The sequence below is a fragment of the Artemia sp. Qi Xiang Cuo genome, chromosome 5 (assembly GCF_049724085.1).
Source record: "Artemia sp. Qi Xiang Cuo chromosome 5, ASM4972408v1, whole genome shotgun sequence".
Classification (NCBI taxonomy): Eukaryota; Metazoa; Arthropoda; class Branchiopoda; order Anostraca; family Artemiidae; genus Artemia; species Artemia sp. Qi Xiang Cuo.
Window position 1 is genome coordinate 43,852,823 of NC_142798.1, and position 19,108 is coordinate 43,871,930.

Genomic DNA, 19,108 nt, shown 5'->3' on the forward strand with positions numbered 1-19,108 from the left:
CCAAAAGCCTTATTAGCCAAATTCTAATAAGCCTTATTAGCCAATAAGCCTTATTAGCCAAATAATAAGCCTTATTAGTCAATAGTCAAATTCTAAAAAAAATAAAATGAACACGCATCCTCGTCGTCAACACCATTAAAACATGAACATGAAGCAGAAGAAGATTTTAAACAAATTGTGGAAAATACTAGCACACCTAGTGAAAACATTGATTTGACAATGAGGAGGAGCAGCACACCACTGATAGCTAGACAAAAGCAAAGATGTATCATTTCATCGTCACCACCACCACCGCCAACCAATAGTATTCAAAATGGTAGTGTACGTTACACTGAGTGTTTACGGTCAAAATGGTTGAAGTTTTGTAACGTGTTTATGAAAATATTGGTGAAGTGGAAAGTTTAAGTTCCCCCACCACTCTTTCCAAAGTCACTGGTGTTAAAACTAAGGGTGTACAAGACTATCTACAAAATGAATCAAGTTACACTCTGCATAGAAATCATAGGCTTCAAGCTAATCATCATCGAAAAACTAAAGCCTTTTTCCCATTGCATAAAATGCAAGCAGATCTCTTAACTCCAGATGAGATTCAAAGACGTCCCAATACACCGTACAAGTACATTCTACTTGCAATCAGTGTTTTTAGTAGCTATGCATATGCCATTCCATTGCGGTCAAAGAGAGGTGTTGAAGTAGCTCGGACTATAGAAAGTATTCTCGAACAGGATTCGCATAAAGAAATTCAAACGCATGTTGCACAAATACTAGGGAAATATAATACACTGCTCCATCACAGCCACAGTCCTATAAAGGCTGCATCGACCGAACAATTAATAAGAATTATTCGATCTCGAATTTCAAGATATTGCACATTGAAAAATTCTTCTACTTTTATGCATGACTTAGATAAAATTATGTTAATTTATAATCAACGACCCCATCGATCATTGTCCAATTCAACCCCAACAGAAGTTCATCATTTTGATCATGATACAATTGATAATTTTCTTAAACAATATTCCAATGAAATGATTGTGAAGAGGAAAAAATTTAATGTTGGTGATACTGTTCGAATTAATAGAACAACTAATGTTTTTGAAAAATGGAATTATTTGTGGCCCACTGAGCTTCTTAAAGTGTCAAAAATCCTAGACACCAAACCCATAACTTATCGTATACGAGACACCACAGATGAAGAGATTCTCGGTGGCTTTTATGACTATGAACTACAAAAAGTTAAAAATAATAGTGAAATCTATCAAATTGAAAAGATAATAAAGACTCGTACTCGCTGGGGTAAGAAACAGATACTTGTTCGATGGCTAGGATAAAACTCTGATTTTGATTCTTGGATCGGTGTTGAAAACATTAACAATGCCCAATGATTTGTATGTAACATTTATTTCCAACGTTTCCGATACTCTCAACAATGACTTGAATAAAACAAGTGATTTTTGGACTAAACTCTCCCCCGCCATCAAATTCGACGGCTCGTATGAAGTGGCTCTTGTCGACTGTATTCTCAGAAATACATATGACTTCCTCTGAAAGGAGCGTAAACATGATATTAAAATTAGACTTAATGGTCGGCCACCTCCCTCATGTGATGAAGAACAGATTTAAAACGTCAGTTGGTGGGATTACTCACACATCGGAATACCTTGCACGATACTCGCCTGCATGAATGGTTTATGTCGTTCTATCAATAAAAGAATTTCCGCTCGTAAAAAAGGGGCTTTTCATTTCATCTATTAAAAGGAGGAGGGCAAGATCTACATTAGTTAACCTATTGACAATGAAAAGGTTATTCTCCATGATAATCTAAAAGATGTTCTTGACTTTAAGCTCAATATAATCAATGGTAAAAGTGCTGAAAGCACTAATTTTATTTTTGCTGACTATCCGCCTGCCTTCTCCACGGACACTTTTATATTTATCTACACTTCATTTGTGGAAACATCGAGAGTTTGTAATTCAAATGTCCCCCTCCTACGTGTTCTTGAACGAAAAACCAATCAAGAACATGTTCACCACTACAATATAAAGCATCTTCAGTATATTCCCGTAAATACTTCCTACTTGGAACTATGTCAGTTAACACTAACAATTGAATTGGGTGACCCTCTAGCAATAAAGAAAGGCTTAGCCGTGACTACATGTCATTTTCGACCCATCATCGATGAAACCACCACCACCTAAAATGATCAATAGAAGAATTCCATTTGTCTGACCTGATATCAATTGCTATGTTGGTAGTCAGAGTCCACGTCAAATAGGTCATGGATTGGACTACTAGTAGGTGCGTATTACAATGTCTGGCTATGGTCTTGGTAGCTGGTTTGCTAGGCTATTTCGTTCTGCACTACCCCTTGCCAGAGAATATCTTGTACCTGCTGCATCAAATTTTGCTGCCTCAACACTACAGGACTGGGGGTCGGGTAAGGATTTCAACGAGTGTTAAGGAAAATATTAGATCTTCAGCAAGAGCCGTTGGCGAGCAATTAAAATCTCAGCAAATTGGGAAGAGATTGAAAAGGATGCGTGCACGTCATTCACTCATCAGTCTCAACCCAGGCGGGAAGCGAAAGACATCAACAAGGACTTTGAGGAATAAACAAAGAAGACCAATAAGGAGAAGAAAACGAAAAATATTGTTAGATCAAAGAAGGATTTCTTCTCTTAAGATGACTTATCTCCCCCACAAGGAATCACATCCATCTATCAGTTCTTCATTGAATCTGTTCAATGCTGAAAATGTTGATGTCAGTGTCAAGTATGGCTACTATGAACAATTTCACCCCCAGCAACCCCTCTCAGAAAATATACACTTTCAAATATTTTCCAATGAAGACTATTTCATTGATTTGTCATCAACATTTATTGATTTAAATGTTGCGGTGAAGAAAAAGTCAGATAATACAACTCCTACTGTTGCCGATGGTCTATCCTACGAAAACACAGGTTGTGTATTCTACACAACCTGTTCAAACAAATTAATGTATTTATTAATGGGACATTGGTGAGCAATAGCAATAACTTATCCAACTATGCAAGCTACATACAATTTATGATGATGACACCAAAGGCATATACGGAATTGAGAGGACAGTCATTGGGCTATGAATATCGATCAGGTGTTGATACTGACGGTGAGTTGACTACTGCAGTGACCCAAGAGTATCATTTAGTTGGAAAATTAAATCATGAGATACTCAATATATCCCAATGGTTACCCCCCAATTTCAAGATTGACATAAAGTTGCAACTAGCTCCATCGAATTTCATTTTGAGAAAAACACTTCCTGCAGCACCCGATGCAAATGTAATTATCACATCGGCAATTCTTCATGTCCGAAAACAACAGGTTATGAGCTCTGTTGCATTGGCAGTGGAAAAGCTAAAGGCAACAACATCAAACTTCTTGTCCCCCATACGATAACCAATCAACGTCACATTGCCACCGGCTCTCGTAGTTATACCGATTTATCGTTTATCAATGGAGAAATCCAATCAAAACTCGCTTTGGCCCTTGTGAAGAGTGGCTGTGCCGTTGGATCCTGGACTGCATCCCCCCATGATTTTAATTTTTTCGGTCTATCTAGGCTTGTGTGCAATGTGAATGGTATTCCACTGTACACTCTATCGTTTGACAAAAAAATCCTATAGAACTCTGTATGAGTTGACCATGCAATCCCAGATCATGACTCCCAACTATTTGAAAATGGAATAACCGATTCAATGTTTTCAAAACATCATGGCGTAATTGTTTTGGACTTGTCGGGGACCTAGGATATGAGCATAGTACGAACAGGGAATGTACGCTTAGACTGTACATTTGCTGATGCTTTGACTGAGAGTATTACACTAATATAATTGAGTCAATTTGAAACCTATTGGGAAATCACACCCGATGGCAGTCTAGGTGCTAGACCTAGCACCATGAACACAAACCAAATAATCAGCGTATTTAGTATGGATCCATACATATCCCAGTACAAGTCCTATTGCATACTATTGGACTTCATTGAAAAAATTCCAAGTGTTAACAATACCCTAATCATTGTTAATAGCAGTCCATCGACTTTGAAGACAGGCCATTGGCTATGCATCTTTCAAACAGCAAAGAATATTGAATTTTTGATCCTCTTGGGCTATCATCTAAATTCTACACTCCACACATTAGCAACTTTATTGAGAGCAGTGGGAAAACTATTATTCAAAATCAGAGGAGAGTACAGAATTTAAAGACTAAGACATGCGGCTTTCATGCTCTACTCTTTTTCATGTTCAGATGTCGTGGCTATACCTACAAGCAGTTTCTCAATATTTACGTCGACTTTCCTCGATTGAACGACTTTCTAGTGGAAAATGTACTTTCAAGTGTGTTTAGTATAGACTTTATCGTCTGAAGAATAAAATTTTCTAAAATTATATGTGAACTTGTTTATTAACAAAAATAGTGTATAAACATGATAAACATGTCTTCTCTACTCTTTAGATTTCCTCTTCTTCTAGGTAGAGGTATTTTTCGAGAACGACTAATGCAGGTAGATTATCTGAATTCCTGGTATATTGATCCTGATGTGCTGCAATGTCAGGGTCACATTTTCTACAATAGAGTGTAACTTCACTCTTGTCATATCTCTTTGTATAGTCAATAATACTATTCTCATTCATTTTGTAGAATTCACATGTTTCAATTTGCTTAATTAAAGAAATGTCACACACAGTTTCCTCTAGTGGTGAATCGCATTCCGTAACAACCAAATAAAAATCAGTGGGCTTATAATCATAATAGCTATTGTCTTCACAACGATGACGTAGAAACCAAATTCTTTTGTTGCTCCAACAGTTGAATCGCTGACACGGTTCCTCCTCCCAGAACAATCTAAAGCCACGACGATACCAATCTCTTAGCAATAAACTAAAATCACGGTTAGGATTCTTTCCAATCATACCAGTCTATGCATTCTCCCACTGATTACATTTATCATGGTGGCAATTCGAGCATATGTGCCCTATAGGATGAGAGTCACACACCACTTCAAGACAGGAATTACAAACTTTAATTTGTACAGCATATCCTCTATGCAATTTACACGGGTTGCATAATCTGCACTTTTCATCACACTCATCAATCATTGTGCAATTCTCACATGATGACAGGGTGCCCAGTGTATACATGCATAGTGGACATATATGGAACATTTTTTCATGTGTTGACACTCTCACCGCCAAAATGAAACTGAGCTACTATCAACAAATTGAATGGGATAGAGAGATAGAGAGAGAGAGGAGTAAATAATCCTTGAACTCCATCTTTCTCGTGAAAAAAGTCTTAAATTTCTAAGTTATTGTTTAAAAGCATATCAACAATATCATTTCGCTGTGTCGTGATTAATATGTCAATAAATTGTGTAAATGCCTTTGGACCACGACGTAAAAGCTTCATGCAATAGTCTAATGGTGGAGAATCAGTTTTCATTATATCGACAAGCATCCCCTGAGAAAATATCTTCCTTTGAAAAGATAACTCTAGAAAATCATCATCTAGAATCAAACGTTTGTCCATAAACACAAGATTCCCCATGATTCGTTCTTTCTCAAATCTATCCATTTTTTAGAGTCCTAACACTCTCACAACCAGCTTCAGACTAACCAGGATTCTTTTTTACTACTCTAAAAAATATACGATAGCCTACTATAGAAACAAAAATATCTTCGATTTAGAAACAGTTTTGAGCATAATTACAATAATAATAATCACTGATTCAATTTGTTTTCATCAATATATTTCACTATTATTTCTATAGCTGTCTGAAATCGATGTGTGTAAGCAATGTTCAATCTTGTAGCAAAGCATAACTACTCCTCCATTTTAATGTGCCAGATGTTATCATGCATGTACTGTAAATATCATCGGATTCAAGGCTTAATCTACATCATCGTGTTATTTCCACAGCCACATTTGGTACTCTTGTATCATTGCTGCTGCTACCTGCTCCACCTTCAAGCTTCAATAGTGTAAATGTTCCACTCATTTTCTCTACTAATATCGTATCAAATAAACTATTCTCTGAATTCAATTCTCCTACTAATATGAACCGCAATGAAAATAACTTCTTATATTTGAATCCATTTACTAATCAAGTTATCATATATGGAATAGCCTCCTCTCTCTCCGATTGGCCCTAAAAAATGGGTGTTGCCTCAAAAACCAGTCTGGTTGCATTATACAATCTCAACCATAGTTCCAAAACGTGTTTGATCGCTTTTCTTGGAAAGGTACCAAAGAACATAATGCTCCCAAATAGCATGGGGAGGAACATAAACCCGTAGAATCCATACGACTTTGTGAGGGGATACTCACTCTCTTTGAAAAGGTGTAGAGCTTCCATAGAAATGTTTTCATATAGCATCCATGGCATCCAAACGACATTGTGAGGGGATACTCATTCTCTTTGAAAAGGTGTAGAGCTTCCATAGAAATGTTTTCATATAGCTTCCATAGCATCCAAACGACATTGTGAGGGGATATTCATTCTCTTTGAAAAGGTGTAGGACTTCCAGAGAAATGTCTTCCTATAGCATCCATGGAATCCATACGACATTCTGAAGGGATACTCACTCTCTTTGAAAAGGTGTAGAGCTTCCATAGAAATGTTTTCCTATAGCATCCATGGAATCCATACGACATTGTGAGGGGATACTCACTCTCTTTGAAAAGGTGTAGAACTTCCATAGAAATGTTTTCCTATAGCATCCATGGAATCCATACGATGCATTCTACTAGCAACCCATACTACGGATTCTTATAGAACAAAACCGAAAAGATTTTTAAAAACAAAAATTCCATGAAAAAGACTATGTCAATAAAAACTGAACAGAAACTAATTTAAAAAAGTTTTCCCACAAGACAAGTTTTTCAAAGAAAAATAAAGAGCTCCATTAAGCCTAGAATGATGCAAAAATAAAGTCAAATAATCTTCCTAGCGTAAAATTACCACAAATCACAATCAAGTTTTCCGATGGTATTCATCGCTTCCGCTGCCCTAGATCTCGGAATGCATTCGAGAATCATAAAATTATATCAAGAACTCAAGCGAATGCGGGACGAGGGGCACACGCACTTGAGCTGGAAGGACCAGCCCCGCCGTTGGTGGCCTCCTCGTCCGTAGGAGACATGGTTCAAGATTCTGTTCAGTTCTGTGCCCTCATGCACGGCGGTATTAAGGTTATTTTTGGTTTTGTTTTTTTTTTGATGGGCTGGTTGTATTTTGTTTTTTTTGTTGATTAAGGTTGGTCGTAAAAAGGGCTGAAAAAAAAGAAGGAGAAAAGTGCCACCGCAAGAATGGGTTTCTTGTGGACGGAGGACGCCCAGTCTACGGGAGAGCAAATAGTTTTTTTTGTGTTAAAAATTTTTAAACTTGTAAAAGTAAGTCTTTTGGAAGACCACCTTTAAAATTCGAATTCGTATTAGTGAAAATTGAAGGAGATGAAATTTAAGAAATTGAAGTAAAATGCCACCGGAAAAGCGTCCCCTAGAGGGGGAAGGACACCCTGGAAGGGGGGAGCGATAGGTATTTGGCAAGAAAAAAGTTAAATGGTAGTGTGCCTTCATGTCCACTAATACATTGACTGGTATATAATATTTTATTTTTTTTTGAAGTTTAGGTGATATGATAATGTATAAAGTTGTAAGATTTATATGTTTTTGCATTAAAATATCACCGAGTGGAGAGGAGGAGGGAAGGGAAAAAAAATAACAACTACCTCTGAAAAATGTTAAACAAAATTCCTTCTGTTGACACACAGAACATGGCGATGGTGGTGGTTATGGTCTTGAGGTCAGTTTTGGGTTGGTTTAGGTGCCATTTTTAACATGATGATTGCGATGCTGACGAGACATCAAAAAAGTGGAACCCTTTCTTCTGGATAAATGAATTCGGCTTTGTGAAGACGTCTGAGTCAAAGCCAAAGACAATGTTGGTGCAGATTTCCATAGAAACGGGTTCTGCTGAATGCATGATATACAGACTGGAGTCACGGTAACTTTGGTCTACCAATGCGGCAGTTAATGTAAGATCAGCATTCAGCCGGAACCACTGGCACAGAATTCCTATGTCGTCAGGGAACGGCATCGCCATATTCTGCGTGTCAACAGAGTGGCATCTTCGCCCAAGCAAGTAGCCAAACTGTATGACCCCCCCAACTAATACTCTCTTTACCCTGCCAACCGGTCAGTAAACGCACCATTCACCGATACACAATTCCGATTTCACACCGACCTCTGCATTGCTTCGTGGCGACTCACGTAGTCCTACTCGTCGGCCCTGGACCATCACCCGTTTTAATCGGTCACTACTCAGCTTCTCAGAGCTTTCCCTCAGAAGCCATAACAGCGTGGATTTTTTTTATTGGTGTTATGGAGCCGTCAGGAGTCTTGACAAGACAAAACCTAGAATTCTTCATGTTCGTCAGAGGCTCACTGACCCAATTTTTCTCAACTTGGTGTTTCACACAGTGAGCAATCACTGGCAAATCTTCAAAGATGCCGTCACTTTCCGAGCCCGATTCAGTGTCAGTCGCGGAAGCCTTCTCCTGCTTATCGGACAGAGTATTTTCCTCTGAGTCATCGTCTGAGTTACTGTCGTGAAGTACAGAAAGACGAACATTCGCTACTTGGTGACCGAAAGCAGAAAGTACGTCGTCGGGTATCAAGGCTTTCATTATTCGCTGGCTTTCAATACGAGCTCGCCCTAGCTCGAGCTTGATTTCATCGTCCCCGGGCAAAGAAAAATCGGAACTGACAGACACAAAAACAATGGATCTAACTCGCTTGGCCTTGGGCAAGGACAACTGTTATTAGAATATTGAGCTTCAAAATCCGTTATACTTTCATATCGACGAATTCGATGTAGAAGTTGGAGGAACGAAAAGTTTATTACAGTACTGTAAGAGCTGGTTTGAGACCGCATCTTCCTAAAAAAAAATCTTCACACGGTTGGCTATTCATGTCGGAGAGTTTGAAAAGACGTTCGAGCCCAAGCCGTTTGAATCGACGAATGAGAAGCACTAGGGAATGCATATTTATCTCTAGGCAATGGTATAGATTTGTGGTAATAAAATTCTCGTTCAAAGCATAATGTCACTTTTTAGGACCCAGGATCTCCAATGTCGAACGCAGTAAACAACACGACCAAGTATAGATAACCTCTCAAGAGGAGAAAGTTTGCCGTCGTAAAAAACGCGCCGTACGCTTTCCATAAGCCAAAGATGAAACTGTGTTCCTTCGCTTCCAGGAACACGCTGTTTCAGGTGTGCCGGAGGCACGTAGGCACAGCCGGAGGCACGAAGGAAGGGACACCTGCGACGGTCAGTTATTAGCCCCTCGGGTTTTTAATCCTGACACAAACAGTATTTTGTAATTAATTTTCAACTTAATACCCTAAGTCGTTCTCGATACCTTGCTGATGGGTCTTGTACTCAACAATTTAACACAATGTCTTCTGATTTATTTTAGAGCAACATTTAGTTATAAACTATAACGAGAAGATTGCATAATTGTGGGGGATTGACATGCCTAATATCCCTAAACACATAGTTGCTGGACCGTTCTACTATGATAAACAAAATGACTGACTAAAAATTCCGACAGGATGCGTTTGGAAAAAGAATGGGCTTGAGAGAAGGGGTGCTTGTCCTCCAATCTCTTGTTAATCTGAAAAAGGCCACCAGACTCTCGCGCTGTAATTATAGTGAAAGGGGCAGGACTTCCCCCTTCATATATCTATTAAAAATATTTTAAACAAGTAAAAACAAAGTGAGAACATTTTAAATATATTTTGTTTTCTATAGAGTGCAAACTAAGTTATGCTCTTGAGAAGGCATGGGGGTTGTCAGCCTTACTCATGTTAAATTTTGCCCGTTTTGAGTTTGACTCGGTTATTTATTGTAAGATTTAAATAAAAAAAATACGTTTAAAATGTTTTTACTTTTCTAACTTTAATAATTTAAAAATTATTAAAACTTTAAGGAATATATATATATATATATATATATATATATATATATATATATATATATATATATATATATATATATATATCAGTATATGTATACTTAACTGACAATCCACAGCCATTCTTTTTTTAAGCAAAGTGCAGACTATGTTCTGGTCTTGAGAAGGTACGAGGGTAGCCAAAGAAATAATTTCCGGACCTTTTAATATGGGGCGGATCCAGGATTTTTTTAGGGGGGGGAAATAGGTTAATCCGAAAAAAAAATTGGGGGGGGGAGGGCGCAAAATAGGTTGATCCCAATAACAGGCATTAGTGGCAATTTGAGTTAACGTAATATTGACTTAATGAAGTAAATTACACTACGTTAGACTACGCTAGGGGGGGCGCCCCTCCTAACCCCCCCCCCTCTGGATCCGCCACTGCTTTCAATTACACTGAACAAAATGGCTCCAAATTTTGGATATCCAAATCTCCAAATTTTTATTAGATCAAAATTTGCTGTGGGGGCTGTGGGGGGGGGGGGGGTCATCCTCAAATACATTATTTCCGGTCCTTTCAATTACGTTGAACAAAATGGCTATCTCAAAATTGGGATTGGATGTGATTTGGGAAATGATGGGCGAGGGAGGGGGGTTAGTTGCCCTACAATCAATTTCGACTACTAAAAAGGACACTGGTCTTTTCAATTTCCAATCGAATGAGCTGTTTTCGAAGTTTCTAGACAACAAATGGCCATCTCAAAATTTTCATCAGATGCATTTCGGAATAATGCGAGGTGTGTGTGGGGGGGGGGGTATCCACTCTCCGATCCGTCTGAGTCTTAAAAAAGAAACTAGAAATTATGAATACAAATCTAACGAGCCCCCTCCAAAGTTTATACGATCACTCTTTCTATAAATACCTTATATACCCCAGGGCATAACTTATAACTCTTGACCTGAGGGCTGTGGGGGGGGGGCACCCTCAAAGACATAATTTCCGAACCTTTTAATTACGTTGAACAAAATGGCTATCATCAAACTTTTTATTGGATGTGTTTTGAGAAATGGTTGGCGCGGGAGGGGGGTTGGTTGCCCTCCAATCCTTTCGACTATTACAAATGGCCCTTTCAATTTTCAATCGAATCAACTGTTTTCGAAATTTCTACCACAATAAATGGCCACCTGAAAATTAAAATCAGATGCATTTCGGGAAAATAGGAGGCGTGGGGAAGGGGGGGGGGGGGTATCCCCCCTCCGATCACTCTAAATATTAAAAATAGCGCTAGAACTTCTGATTACCAGTACAATGTGCCTCCTCCAAATGTTATATGATCTCCCTTTCTATATATACCTTATATGCCACCAGGGCATAACTTACAACCCTTGCCCTGAGGGCTGCGGGAGGTTGTCATCCTCAAAGACATAATTTCCATACATTTCAATTACGGTGAACAAAACAGGTATCTTCAAATTTTACTGGATGTGTTTGGGGAAATGGTGGGAGCGGGAGGGGGTTTAGTTGCCCTTCAATCACTTTCGACAATTAAAAAGGGAACTGGCTCTTTCAATTTCGAATCGAAAGAGCTGTTATCGAAATTTCTTTGACAACAAATAGCCATCTCAAAATTTCTATTAGATATATTTCGGAAAATACGAGGTGTGGGGGGAGGGGGGTATCCACCCTCTGATCCCATTAAATCTTAAAAAGGGCACTAGAACTTCTGATTACCAATCTAATGAGCCCCCTCCAAAGTTTAAGCTATTACCCTTTCTATATATACCTTATATGCCGCAGGGCATAACTTACAACCCTTGCTGTGAGGGCTCTGGGGGGGGGGGGGGTTGTCATCCTCAAAGAGAAAATTTCCGGTCCTTTCAATTACGTTGAACAAAAGGGCTATCTAAAAATTTGGATTGGATGGGTGTTGGGAAATGGTGGCCGTGGGAGGGGGATTAGCTGCCCTCAAATCACTTTCAACTGTTAAAAAGGGCGCTGGCCGTTTAAACTTATAATAGAACGAACCATTCTCGAAGGTTTTACAAAAGCAAATCATCGTTTCAAAATTTCTATCAGATGCATTTCGGGAAAATATGAGGTGTGTGTGTGTGGAGGGTTATCCACCCTCCTATCACTCTGAATCTTAAAAAAGACACTAGAGCGTCTGAATACCAATTCAATGAGCCCCCTCTGACGTTTATACGATCACCCTTTATATATTTACGTTAGATGCCCCCAGGGCATAACTTACAACCCTTGCTCTGAGGGCTCTGGACGGGGGGGGGAGGGTTGTCATCCTCAGACATAATTTCCGGACCTTTCAATTACGTTGAACAAAATGGCTATCTAAAAATTTGGATTGGATGGGTGTGGGGAAATCATGGCCGTGGGAAGGGGGTTAGTTGCTCTCCAATCACTTTCAACTATTAAAAAGGGCGCTAACCCTTTCAATTTCCCATCGAATGAGCTCTTTTCGAAGTTTCTTAGACAACAAATGACCATCTCAAAATTTTTATCAGATGCATTTCGGGAAAATATGGTGTGGGGGGGGTATCTACCCTCCGATCACTCTGGATCTTAAAAAAAACACTAGAACGTCTGATTACCAATCCAATGAGCTCCCTCCAAGGTTTATAAGATCACCTTTTCTATATATACCTTATATGCCCCAAGGGCACAAATTACAACCCTTGCTCTGAGGACTCTGGGGTTGTCATCCTCAAAGACATAATTTCTGGATCTTTCAACTATGTTGAACAAAATGGCCATCTCAAAATTTTGTTTGAATGTGTTTAGGGAAATGGTGCGCGTGGGAGGGGGGTTAGTTGCCCTCCAATCGCTTTCGACTATGAAAAGGGACACTAGCCCTTTCAATTTCCAATCGAATGAGCACTTTTCAAAGTTTCTACGACAACTCCTTTTGGTTTTAGACGAAGTGCTCTCGTCTAAGACCAAAAAAAGAAATACATTTTGCCCACATCGCACTTTACTTAGGCACCACTATTGCGCTGCCTATGAATCCAGCCAAAGCGCGTGCTGGATTATTTTTTTTAATTGTAACTGATTATGTTCGGGGAGGTTAAGGGGTTTGACCCCCCCCCCTCCATCCTCAAAATTTTTGCTTCCTCTTCACTAGTCGTATGCAACCTGAAAAGACGGCATTAATTCATATAAGTTTCCTCTTCCAGGTTTTATTGCTCCTAGAAGCAACTTGACCCATCAAACGATTCGATTCAAACAAGGTGCCCCACTCCTAACTTTTATTCACAAGTAGGCAGTGGGGTTCATTGGGAGGGGGGTAAAAAGGCTATGGTTCCATTTTGGCTGTCAAGTCATAGTGATTGAAAATCACAAGGTGCAACATACTTACGTCTCTGAAAAAAGTTGATGGTGAGAGAGAGGAGGATGAAAGAACCACGGGTCCCATTAATGCCTCTAGCTTGCTTTTGCAACAAATCAGAACTTGGCTCGTTCTTTACACTAATGCAAGTTCTTCGCGCAGTCATTGTTCTTTTTTCAATGCATGCCACAACAATGAAGTTATCGGCCTCTTAAAATTTTCAAAATGGCATACCACATAAACGAATTTTGAACAGAAAACGCTATGTTATATAATTCCATCAGGCCTTCAAGGATTATAGATCACTATTTAAAAAATGTTATCTCTCTTTGTTTAAAAGTTCATTTTCTGCCATGGTAAAAATTTTTAATATCACTTCTAAGAAATGAGCAACTACTTAAGTGACGATCTCGCCATTGACTACTTAAGTGACTATCTCGAGGCTGTTCGAGATATTAACGTGCGACAAAAATCATACTGGGCCCCAATGACATGTATGTAACTGCGTTTGCAACGCTGAAAATACCAACGCAGAGAGAACGGAGATTCCACCTCATGTGCAAATTTGGCCAGTCGCTCCTCGATAGTGGAAAACACAGTGCGTCGTTGCCTCCTCTTACTGCCTCGACACACGAAAAAGTTTGAGCCAATAAGATGCAAAATGAATCGATTCAGCAAGTTTATCATTCCGTTTTATACAGCGTCGGTAATCATGATTAGTTTTTTTTCCTTTTTTTGTTCTAAGAGATAGCGTTATTTAGTTGAGGATCTTGCTAATACAATGAAAGTTGTTTTTAAATAAATGAATCTTGAATCTTTTAAACATCTTAGCAATGAAAGAACTACTAAAGGTTAAAAAACACATAGACTCCTCTGCTTCGGTCCTAAATGTCAAAAGGAAATAGTAAACTGAGCCAAAATGACAAAAAGAATTAGCTTGGAAAAATAGTCTTTTTTTAATCTAGATATCTATTGATTATTCAAAGAAAAATTTTCTGGCGGTAGGGCTAGGGAGCTATCACACGTCTTAACCCCTTCTAGATTTTAACCTAGCTTCATTAAAATATCAGTGCCTGTTTCCTTTGCTTGAATGGAGCTTTCCATTCGGAAGCATAGTCACTACTAGATAAAATTCCTCTCCACATTACACACTGTAAGCTCAAGGACAAGCGAAAACCATCTTTTTATGGGACCCAGGCAAGAATTATTTACTGCTGCCCAAATGTATTGTCATATTAACCAGTTAAAAAGCTTAGTGCGTCATTTGCGCTTTACTGAAAATGATATATACTTCGAAAAGAGTATTCTTTTATACGTTCTTTAGAAAAAAATCAAAATCAAAATATTACTAAAGTTTAGAGGAAAATACGAGTTGTTAAAATAAATACATCCGTGACTTTCAATTTAGTTTCACTTCAATTTTTCTTCAGTAAATATCTTTTTGATTCTATTTCCTTCAAAAGTATAGAGCGTCGATTATTGAATAAGACCTATAAATTCGCAATCGGTATTTCTTGGAGTAATGTGTTTAGTCCGCTGAAGCAATGTCTTGAATTGGTGCTCCAATAAACGAGAACCCATTTGATTTTCTATGCGTTTAAAGGCATCAAAGAAAACGTTGATTAAAACATGATGCATAAAAAAAGAAATGAAGAATTTTGAGCAGCACTTAGTTTGTTAATGCTATAATATAAAGCAGAACTATTCAAAATATACTTTTGTTGTCAGTAAATTGCAAATGACAAACTAGCTTTTAGGTACCTATACGGGAGAGGTTATTCCATCCTCTTTGTGGTCATTTAAAATACCACTTATTATGTGACTTTATTATATTACTTTGTTTCAGGTTGTTTAAGGACCCAATATCACTCTTTACTTTCCTTTGGCAGTTTTGTTTTGGAAAAACGTAAATTTTTAAACCATTTCAGTCCGTTTATCAATTGGTTAAGTTATATTTTATATTAATAAGCAGCATAGCCAGCATAGACTGTATACTAGCCTGCTTATTCCAACACAGAAGTCCCCTTAACTCAATCCCAAACAAAAATTATCAATCATTTTTGCGTACTCGTATCTTCCCTTATTCTCTTACCCCCCCCCCCCCCCACCCGAAAAAAAAATTTCTTCCTAAAGGATTCAACCGATCCCTCACCCTTTAGACAAAACAGGGTAGACTTATCAAAACCAAATATAAAATTCATCATAATTTTAATGAAACCTACTGACTATATAATGACAAATATATGCTTGGACTCGGGCTTCATGTACCCATTGTATAGCGTCATACTTTTTTTCATGGCTGAAACATATGCATGTAAGGCAATTAATAGAGTTAGATCACGGGAATATATGTAAGTTTCTTTTTAAGATTTCAGCTTAAAGGGTCTTTAAGATTTCAGCTCATTGGGTGACCTTAAAGGGTCACCCAATCTCGTCCACTATCAACCTTTTTTTTAGTTTGAATGGCCAAACTATTTAAAATTGAATAGGCGGTCTTTCCATAGCCTGTAGAGCTTGGATAAGAGATCCGAAATAAATGACAGAAAACTTAAAGCCGAAAATTACTTTCCCGGATTCATAGAAACAGCATCCAACTCCTCGCGTTTGTACCGGAGACAGATATTCAGTTTTAATGAAACTCGCATCATCAGCAAATGATAATTTTGTTTTTTTAAGATTAAATGGAGCAGAATTTCAGGAAAGTTCAGTAAAGAGCAGTCCCTGAAAATATTACAGCATACCTGATAGGAAAGCGGTAATATCAGTTCAAAAGGATTCCCATTTGAGCAATTTCATCCCTTCGGGAGTTCCATGTGGTGCTACCCGCTTTGATTGACACGCTTGGCGAAAAAAGAGAAGCACAATTGCATTGTCGTTTCGTCAAATTTCATAGTCAAGCAACAGATTCTCGACAGCTCTCGATGATGACTAGTCCCCTGGGAGGAATTTCTAATGGGTTCTTTGTTTTTGAAACGGTCAGTCGACGGTGAGGCTCGGAGGATGATTGTAAGACATCATATCATCTTAAGAAGCAACATATGTGATTAAAATTTGGATTTTACACGTACTTTGAGTGTCATATTTCTTAAACAGTATTTTTTACAAAACAACAGAGGGTGGATGGGGAGGGGGACATGGTTCGTATGGATTAAAAATCGTGGCATAATTTTTTGTATTTTATAGAACTAAACCACCTGACCCCCATTCTGTATACTTGAACATAGATCTATAAGGTTCTATATTTTGTATTAAAAGGATCGTTTCAAACTCTGTTTTGTTGTAAGTATTAATGTGATTAAATAAAGCATATCTGGGTCATTCGTGCGAGGATTTATGTCTTGATGTTTTTAAACATGAATGAATTTATGCCCTTTTATAGAACAACTTCAATTTTTGTAAGAACACCTGCTTTGAATAAAATCTCTATGTTGACGACGAAAACTTTAAAAATAAGATGTTCTATTATTTTAAAAGAAGATGTAAATTGAATCCTTACCCCTATCTTGATTAAAACAAGATTCTACGTTAAGATAAAAATGCAAATGATTGCATAGATATTAATCAAGAAACGGTGTCGTGAAGTTAAGGTGGGAGGGGGAGGGGGTTAAAGACCCTCTTTTTGCGTCCAGTGTAGAATCACAATCAAAAGAACACCCAATCATAAGGATATACACGAGGAATCGAAGGGAAGCTTTTGGGCCTTGGCACAAGGCCAGTCTCGAAAACGAGCTTGAACAATACTTGATTTGTTCACCTAACATCAGTAACTTCTATGTTAGCTTGACAGGGAAACAGCCGAAAGATCGAAACTGGTGACATTTGCTTCGTGTTCATTAGGTAGGTGCCTAGCCAAGTGGTAAACGTACTGAACATGCACCCCTAAGTCCTTCAGGGCTGGGGTTTGAGTCCTGGTGTCACCAATTATTTGGTTTGACATTGAGGTCAGTGGCGCGACTGTAAGCTTGGTCATAGTTTCTCCAGCTCTAGATCGGAACTTAGAAAAGCCTAGGGAGATAAACGGGAGGGGTGCATGACAGAACTGGATGGCTGCCCCAAACCCAAAATTGCACTTCCTGGATGAAGGGCCGTAAAACAGAGATTAGCACCACTGGTTTGGACTATGAGATCCAGTGACGTTTCGTTACCCTAGATAGGTATCTAAATTCAAGGAGACTTTCCCCCAAAAAAATATTAAACAGATGACATTGATATTCCAGGCCAATGAATATTAGAAAACTTTAAAAGAGCGGAGACTGGCAACTGTGTCACCAAGTAGAAAAATATTAAAATCCCCATGTCATTTAGCGTTTGGCAATACTAGAATTTGGCTTAAAATAATTCTTGAAAACCAAAAAATACTGTATAGAGAACTTTCAGCTTTAATCCTCCGATACGGAAGATTAATTATAACAATTATCTTTCTTTCTTTTTTTTTTGAATTTTCTGTTCTTTTAATGTCTTACTTTTGAAACTGTGAAGTCTGATAGAGCCTGGACCGAAAAAGCCTTACACGTAAATTCAGGCAGTAAAATATAATGAGTAAGTAAGGTTAGGTTCGGTGCACGTTTCTGAGAATTCGTCTCCTTCTGTTCCCTTGGGCCAAGGTGCTTGCCCTTTAGGTTTCAAGCCAATAGGAGACCAAAAAAAAATATTCCCTGGTCATGCTCAAAAGAGCGCAGTGGAGGGGCCAAGCGCTCAATTTGGTTCATCGGTCATAAAGATTAGACATCATTCCGTGGTTTTCGTCCGATTCGTTTTGTTTTTTTTCATTCTTTTGCTAAAAAGGTAGCACTGAAGGAAAAAAGGGAATTGGAAGTGCCGAAGGAGTCTTTGTCTTACTCTGAATGACTAATCCTAAAAATTAAAAATTCTTGCGGGATTTAGGTTTCAAAAAGGTACAACATGCCAGCGTTTTAAATAGCCAACGAGTCAGTCAATAGCATGGACATCAGTCGTTTTCGCATCATTTCCTGAAATTTTGCAGTTTGGACTTAGATCGCTTTTACAGCGATTCAGGATTTCACTCTTATTGTATGAAATGTAAACTTATATTGCATCCTCTAAACGTGTATCACCCTTTAGCTTCTTTCATGAATTTCCTCTAAGAAACTAGGCCCGTTCAATTGAGAATAGAAATCCTTTCCATGCCTGAAGCAGATCTTGTACATCAAGTTCATTTTACAAAATCTAGACAAGTCAAACTGGATGCAACCACCAAACGCAGCTAGAGTGCGCCCATTTTTTGAATAACGGGCTACAAGAAATGTTGGCCGCATGCCAATTCCTACCAGACAATAATCCCGTACATAAGGCAGTACTGACGTGTTTTCAAGCAAAACCCACCTTTTTCAAACACCCAGAAATTCTGTTTTTGTGCATCAACGATATGTTAGGTACATCGGGTCAATAATCACTTTCAAGAAAACTACCCTTGATGTTTTGGAGTATCAATTACAGTGAAATGAAATGTTATTGCTTAAATTAGTTAACCAAAAACTCACATGATCATATAAATCTTAAAAATTGCGAAAAATCAGGAACTCAATTTTTAATGAAACCGGCCTCAATATGCAGTTATGCAGTTTTCAGTAGCAAACAGCTGCCAAATTTGAAAAAAAAAAAACAACCGTGGGTAGATATTCAGCAAAAATAATCTAAAATCTTAGAGTGCGAGACAGTTTAAGAAGGTGCAGTTGCCTTTGGAAATCAACAGATTGTTAATGTTTGAATTTCTCCGGACAAAAAGCGTTGCCAGGTTTAACTAACA

General features: G+C 38.3%; 1 protein-coding gene across 2 annotated transcripts in view; it reads right to left on the reverse strand.

Annotated features, from left to right (window-relative positions):
- garz (Sec7 domain-containing protein garz) overlaps window positions 1–19,108 on the reverse strand; it is a 146,625-nt gene that overhangs the window by 90,986 nt on the left and 36,531 nt on the right. The window lies entirely within an intron of this gene.